We start from the raw sequence: 7,281 nt of genomic DNA on the forward strand, positions 1-7,281 counted from the left end.
AAAGGGGGCAAGATTAACTAGCCTGGCTGTTTAATGTAAAGCAGCACTTATTACCTGCTCCGCTGAGTTCAAGTGCAGACTCCAGGTTCACGTGTGGCTGCAGCTTGAAGGAAACTGTTGGTTTCCACTGTCTGCTAGGTCTGTGACCTCCCCCCCCCCCCACACACACACACTGGCCAATGTTCTTTCCGCACCACTCAAAAGAGTCAGAGGCAGAAGCCGAGTTAATTGTGTATTATTTTTCACTTGAGATCACTTTGCTGAGTACAACCCTCGTGCTTGATCAGACCTAGGTGCACCTGGCATGCCAGCTCCCGTCTTACACAGAGTGCTGACCAGGCATGACATTTCCCGTCACTACTTTCTGGGCAACACAGGAAATTTCAAGACTGAATGGCCGAATCTGGATGACCTAGTCTGTAACAAAACCAACCCGAGTTACTTAGGGAGGAAAAACAAAATCATGTCCGACTTGATAATTCATTATTCAGACAGCCCACAATTTAATTGGTATTAACTACTCTGAAGAGTTTTAAAAATGCACTTAGGTAAGGCGTTTTATTCCCATGAAATTGGATCTTTGCTCCAAAATTTAATCTCCTCCTGTGGACTCTGCTCTCTTCAGATGATGTAATGGTGAGGTAGGCTCTTAACATTTCATTGCCAGGAATATAAATGAAATTGATCAGATTATTTGCCAAATAACGTGTCTTCAGCAGGACCGAGTCCTCCCCTAAGTGGGCTGTGAAAGCGAGGGACACGAGAGCAGACACCGAGGATCGCATTTTCCAGTGTGATTTTACAGGCCTCAGATCAGCCATGAAAAATTAGCGCACATGAAAAGTAATTTGTTGTGTGGTTTATTAGTTTAGGGCACCTTTGTCTGGGAAGAATACGCAAAGGCTAGAGAGTCGTACCCCTTGCGGGGTCAAAACAATGTGACAAGGGAAGCTACAGAATAGAGACCGGACAGTAATAAAGAACTGTAAGCCTGTGTCCCAGGGCTGCCGCGAGAAGTAGGCGAGGGGCAGACAACAGGCCTTGAGCCTACTTCCCACTTGAACCACAGGCTTTCCCTCTGTCCCTGCAAGGCCTTGAGACTGAAGTGAAATCCCGACTTAGTTCCCACCAAGGTTGATTCCTGGAACCCACAGACACTCAGTCCTCCCAGGGAAGGGCTGGTCTCCTCCACAGGCATCAGCAGCTTCCTTGGGGCTGCGCTGAGAAGCCCAGATAGATACCTTCCAACAGTCCCCGCTCCACAGGCACTGAAACAGAACGGAAGAGTCCCTGTGCCAGCTGATGGGGTCACCTTCTGAGAATAGGTTCTATGCAAATACCCAACAATCTCTCCCGTAGGGATGTCCCCCATCCCTGGGAATGTTGGGGTTGGGAGAGGGGGTCCAGGTCCAGGTTCCAGCTTCTTCTAGAAAATGAGGTTTTCCTTGGTGGCTCCGTACAGAACACAGTAGTGAAGTCAGGCCTGCTATCGACGTTGGGTAGGCAAGGCTTGCTCCACTGACTGCACAAAAAAGGTCACCTCAGCTGGGCCTTCTGGACAATGCTGGAAGGCTTTGCATTACAATAGTGCCCCAGCTGCCAGGGTGCAGGGACTCAGGTAGTGGCTGTCACCTGTCTTTGCAAAATCCTTTCAGAGAAGATGAACCAACCCTTCACAGCCCTAAAGCAAACTTGAGGTGAGGGTCTGGCAGCTAGGCTGCCATTCCTCCACCTCTGTCTTGTCATCCCGAACTGTGTGTGCCTAGCTTTTATGTGGGGCGAATTGGGTCTGAACTTAGGTACTCATGTTTTCACACCTTACATCCTGACCCATCTCCCCAGCCTGTATTATTGTGACCTGACCTTCCGAGTCAGTTCTGTGCTTGGTGGACATCTGAGGGTTTTCTAGTTGGAGGTGTTATGAGAAGCAGTGCTGAGCAGTTTTGGATTTATCTATGCCAGTGTCTCTTACATTCTACTTTACAGTAGCTCATGAAAACAATTGCTGAATCAAAAAGGTAGGTGTGTGTGTGTGTGTGTGTGTGTGTGTGTGTGACTCTGTGTATCCAGCTTTGGTAGCAGAGTTAGCAACTCTCACACAATGGCTAACCAACATTTAACATGTCCAAGCTCTCCTCACTTGGACCGCTTTGGTGTATGGCATACTGATTTGTGGTTTTGTATAGTTTGAGGAACTTTCTTACTGACACGTTTTACCGCCAGTGTCCAGACGTGTGCTTCATGTTTCCTTGTTATTGTGCATGTTCTTTGCCATCAGCTGTCTTCTGTGACATTTTCTTCCCTCTTGTTTCATGGCTTCTTATGTGAGCTCTTTATGGTATATGTAAAGTTCACTGTTAAACATATGGACTATGTTGTCATAGATGGGGAACTGAGACCCAGAAAGGGGAAATACCAAACCCAAAGTGGAGTGACCTGGGTGTTTGCACAGCAATGCCATCCCTTCGTCTGCAGGGTTTAGCTCCTGAGCTGGCACGGTTGCCATCATGCACTGTGGAGCTCTCTGTGTAGCGACAAGTTGGCCTTGAGCTCATGGATATTCATCTGCCTCTGCCTCCTGGGTGTGAGTGACCACATCCAGCTATACAGCATGATTAAGCACCACCAAAGCACAACAGTTTCCCAGGGGAAAGTTTCAGTATTCTTCACATGTTTTCCTAGCTATGAGGTCCCAGAAGAAAGTTGAAACTACTAGCTCACCAAGCAATGCTGCCCTGTTGGAGGTTGTTCTGATGCTAGCCCTCAAGATCTGGTTAAAACTATCCTTGCTGTGTAAGCCTACCCTTGGATAAACCTGCCTATGTCATTATATTTGATTGGTTGATTAAACAGCCTATACCTGGGCAGGGCAGAATGGGGCAGGCATGGCTAAGGTTCCTGGGCTTCAGACAGGAGAATTACAGGAAAGAGATGGACAGGAAGAGAGAAGGAAGGAGGATGTCGTGATGGATTAGCATGGAGAAGGAACCATGTGGAAGAGGAGGAAGGACTCCAATAATGTCATGGAAAGGCCTAGATGAAGTATACAAGCAAGTATCTTGGGATGATGGAAGGCAGACCAGATGAGGATGATCAAGGCAGATGGCATTGGATGGGGGCTGGGAGATGGATAGTGAGGTTATTGAAACAGTGTAAGGAAAATATCTGCCCAGCCCAAGTAAATAAGGCAATTATAAATCTAACAGGTGTTAGATTTATAATAATAATATATAGTATATAATAATACTGCTGTGATAGTCTTGGGGCTAATAGTAAATAATATATAGCCCAGCACTCATTATTTTTATTTACAACAACACTGCCTGCTCAGCCCTAGGCCTGTGCTATGGACCACCTCCATCTTTGCATCTTGCTTTGAGGTGAAGTGAACACTGCCGCATTGAGTATCAGTCAGTGACCACCGTCATCCTTCCATTCTGCGTCAGGCCCTGAGCAGGCCCAGACTCCTTATGTTCTACAGTGAAAGGCCTATCTGTTAGCTCCTCCAGGAGCTGGCTTCCTGCCCGGTATTACAAGTACAATGTTTTACACTAACAGCAGAAGGAGCCCTGGGCATCGATTGCCTGGTTAGGGCCACCTAGACACCATCTGTGCTCTGCAAGCATGAAGGTCCATGAATAGAAATAAGCCATGCATGGTTTTTAATAGGCACACACCATCACCCTGTAATCTGCCTTTGGTCTATCACAGAGAATGACGGCTTATGTCTGTGGACTGGGTGCCCACACTTCGCCCCAGAACTGGGGCAAGGCCATGAACAAGCAAAAAGAGAAGCAAACTTCCCCCAAACAGGGCTGACAAATAGATGTCATCACAAAAGGGCTCCATCAACATCCCTGAAAGACCTGCAGAGGATAAAGAGGCCAGGCACAAAGGCCAGATGGAGCACAGGCTGATGCTACATTCTTTTTCGTCCAGTGCTTCCTGGCCTGTCATAACTGCATTTCATAACTGCAGGGGCTGATACAGCCATAGTTCGCCAGCTGTTTCTGAATGTAAAGTCTAGAGGAAGTGGCTGCCCAGGTTCAAACAGCTCCCCAGGGGTAAAATGGGCCCCGGTGTTCATGGTGGTGTGTCAGGCATCAGCCTAAGCAGGCACCTCCGTGGACACATCCCTGCATCAATGCACCGTCAAAGCGTCCCTTCCTCTGTGCAGCTCAAACACAGCCTACCATTCTAATCTTTTAAGCATGAGCTCCATGACCTTCAACTGAGCATGCTCAGGAATGCATGGCCTCCTCCACTGAGCATGCTCAGGAATGTAGCATCTCTGTTCACTGAGCATGCTCGAGAATAGATCTCCCCATGTGCGAATATGTGGAAGCACCCTGAATAACCCCCCATGCTTTCTGTGTTCAAGGAGGATGTTGCAATGCGGAAGGAAGACGGTGTTGCTCTGTAAACCTGCTGCACGGCTTACACATTCTCCACTCTGTCTCATCTACGCTTATTTGGGCTTTGTACTCTCCAACATGACAAACCCACGATGTTTGCCTCCAGTGTCTTCTAAACACAGCAGGCACGAACAACGCCATTCGGATTATCAGGAACTAGTTTCAGATGGAGGACCTAACCTGGCTACGACTCCTTCCATGCAGAAAAAGCCCTTCAGGCTGAATGAAGGAGAGGCCATCGACTTGGCTGAGGAAGAGGAAGAGAGATCTAGATGAATAAACAACCAGATACAACGTTTCCTATTCCCGGTGTCCAAGGCCTACCGCCTCCGCAGAGAATCGCGCCTTCACTTCCGCTAGAGTTCTGGGGCTAATGAGGCAGTACACAATGCGGGGCTCGTTTTCTCCTGACATGCCCAGGTAGGGAGCAGCGGGGGCTGCACAGCAGACCTTGTTTGCAGGAATGAGTTGGGCCTAGCTGCTCTGCTGCTCTGGAAATACATAGCCTAAAACAGCTCCTCACCAACACGCCCGGTCCTGGGTACTCTGCCCTCCATCACCCTGCCTCTCTCACACTTACCAGGTGTAACCTCCACAAAGACAACATGATTCCAGTATCAAGTCGTCAGGGTTTTTATTGCAGTGCTGAGACGCCATACCGAGAAGCAAGCTGGGGAAGAAAGGATCTATTCAGCTCACGTGTCCACACTGCTGTTCTTCACCAAAGGAAGTCAGGACAGAAACTCAAACAAGGGCAGGATCTGGAGGCAGGAGCTGACGCAGAGGCCATGGAGAAGGGTGTTGCTTACTGGCTTGTTCACCCTGCTTTCTTATGGAACCCAGGATCACAAGCCCAGGGATGGCACCACCAGCATTGGGCTGGACCCTCCCCATCAATCACTAATTAAGAAAATGCCTTACAGCTGGATCTAATGGAGCCATTTTCTCAATTAGGTTTCCCTCAGTTAACTCTAGTTGGTGTGCCAAGCTGACACAATACTAGCCAACATACAAGGAAAGATGGCTCCTGAGGGTTGTGGACTTGACCCCGGAACCGGAAACTGGCTACAAAGTTACAAGATTCCCAAGAACAACCACTTAGTATCTCTTAGTCCACAGCTGTGTCCTCTGTCAGGTCCATGTCTGCCAGCTGCTTGAGGATCTGTCGAGAGCCTGACAGACAGTATCGTCTTAGTGATTGAATCCTCTCCCCTCTGAAAATCTGAGGAACGGTTTAGGCAGACAGTGGGTGAGCAGGCTGGTGTCATTATCTTGCCACTCACTCCTCTTGGGTAAGTCCAGAGGATCTGGCACTGTCCCCTGAGTAACACAGACGTGGGTCTCCACAGGAAAGCCAAGCTCTTGGTTAGCACCTCTGTGCATCCCAAAGACTCAACGTCTCTCTGACAGCCACCCCCAGCTAGGTCCAACGATTTGCTTGGCTTCTCCCTATAGACTCCCTGACAACGCTAACCCCTTCCCCACCTGCTGCCTTTACAAACCAAAGAACTGATCCAGTAGTCACCTGTTTGCCCAAACCTGCTCTGGCCCCACAAGCAAGTTGCTTGGTGTTTCTGGCCCTGTTTCCCATGTGTGGCCATGAGGACTTACCTGGTGAGGATCCAGTGTTAACAGTGTAGCAGAAGTCAGGAGAGACTCATTGCAACGATCATTTTCAAGTGAAGTTGTTTCGGCAAAAGGGTATGCAGTGTGAAACACGATGACACACTGCAGCTTTCCTGACAGGATGAAATTTTTTTTTGGTTGTTTTAAATTTAATTTTATTATTTATTTGATTATATTTTATTAATATTCTTTTTTATTTTATGTTTTCTTTGGTGGGGAGGTTGCAAGGGCAGAGGGCAGATTATTAAGGAATAGGCAGATGAGTGGAACTGGGGTGCATCATGTGAAATTCACAAAGAATCAAGAGTTAAAAAAAGAAAAAAGACCCTGTGAATCCAGTCGCCTCCCATCCCCCCCCAAAGGAGGCATCCTTCCTAGAGCACCTGAGATAGCATTCTCTTAAAAAACAAAAAGCCTTTTGTCATTTATAAACCACAGAAACTCACTTCTTGCACTAAAGGAACTTGGTCGGTTAAGACTAATGTGCCAAGAGCTGCAGAATGAGGGAAGGCTGCCCTCTCTCTCCAACATGCACTCTGTTGCCCTCCCATGCCCAAGGGAAGGACTGAACCCTGTCTTAAAGGCAACACCGTTCATCGTGACTGTGATGGACTTGTCACCTAGATGCCCCACACTGTTGTGCTGGGACTGAAGTTTCAACACGGATCTAGGGAGACACATTCTCACACCTGACAGCACAGGTTCTTCCTCCTAGACATGGGAGTCTTTCAAGTTCAGCTGGCCAGTAGGCAGGAACTCAAGGCAGAAGGTGGAAAGGTATCTGATGGAGGAGAGGACAGGGCAAACATCAGTTTAGGTGCTCTTGACAGGTAGGCACAGACAGGAGGCTCAGCAGTTAGGGGCCAGCCTGAGGTCACACATGTGTGACTTCCCCTCAGAACACTGTCGCTCTCAGATGTTAGCAACTCTGAAACGGTAGCTGCAAGTCTTACAGCACCTGAAATGCTTGCTACATAGCCTGTCCACCCTCCCCCACCACTGAAGCTTGGAAAATGTGTCTTAAAGAACCACCTCACAGCCATGAAACTGCAAAGGAAACGCCACTCCCCGGTGGCAGTGGCTGGGAACAGCCCGGGCACACGTGTCTGAGCAGATGACTGAGTCAAGCCGCCTTGCTGATGGAGCACCGCCACGTCAAGGACCCAGCGCCTCAGACCCGCCCACGGGAATGGTGGCGCCTGCCCTGTGCAGTGAGGCTAGGAAGGATGGCAAAGCACTA

This window comes from Meriones unguiculatus, chromosome 7 (assembly GCF_030254825.1).
Source record: "Meriones unguiculatus strain TT.TT164.6M chromosome 7, Bangor_MerUng_6.1, whole genome shotgun sequence".
Taxonomy (NCBI): domain Eukaryota; kingdom Metazoa; phylum Chordata; class Mammalia; order Rodentia; family Muridae; genus Meriones; species Meriones unguiculatus.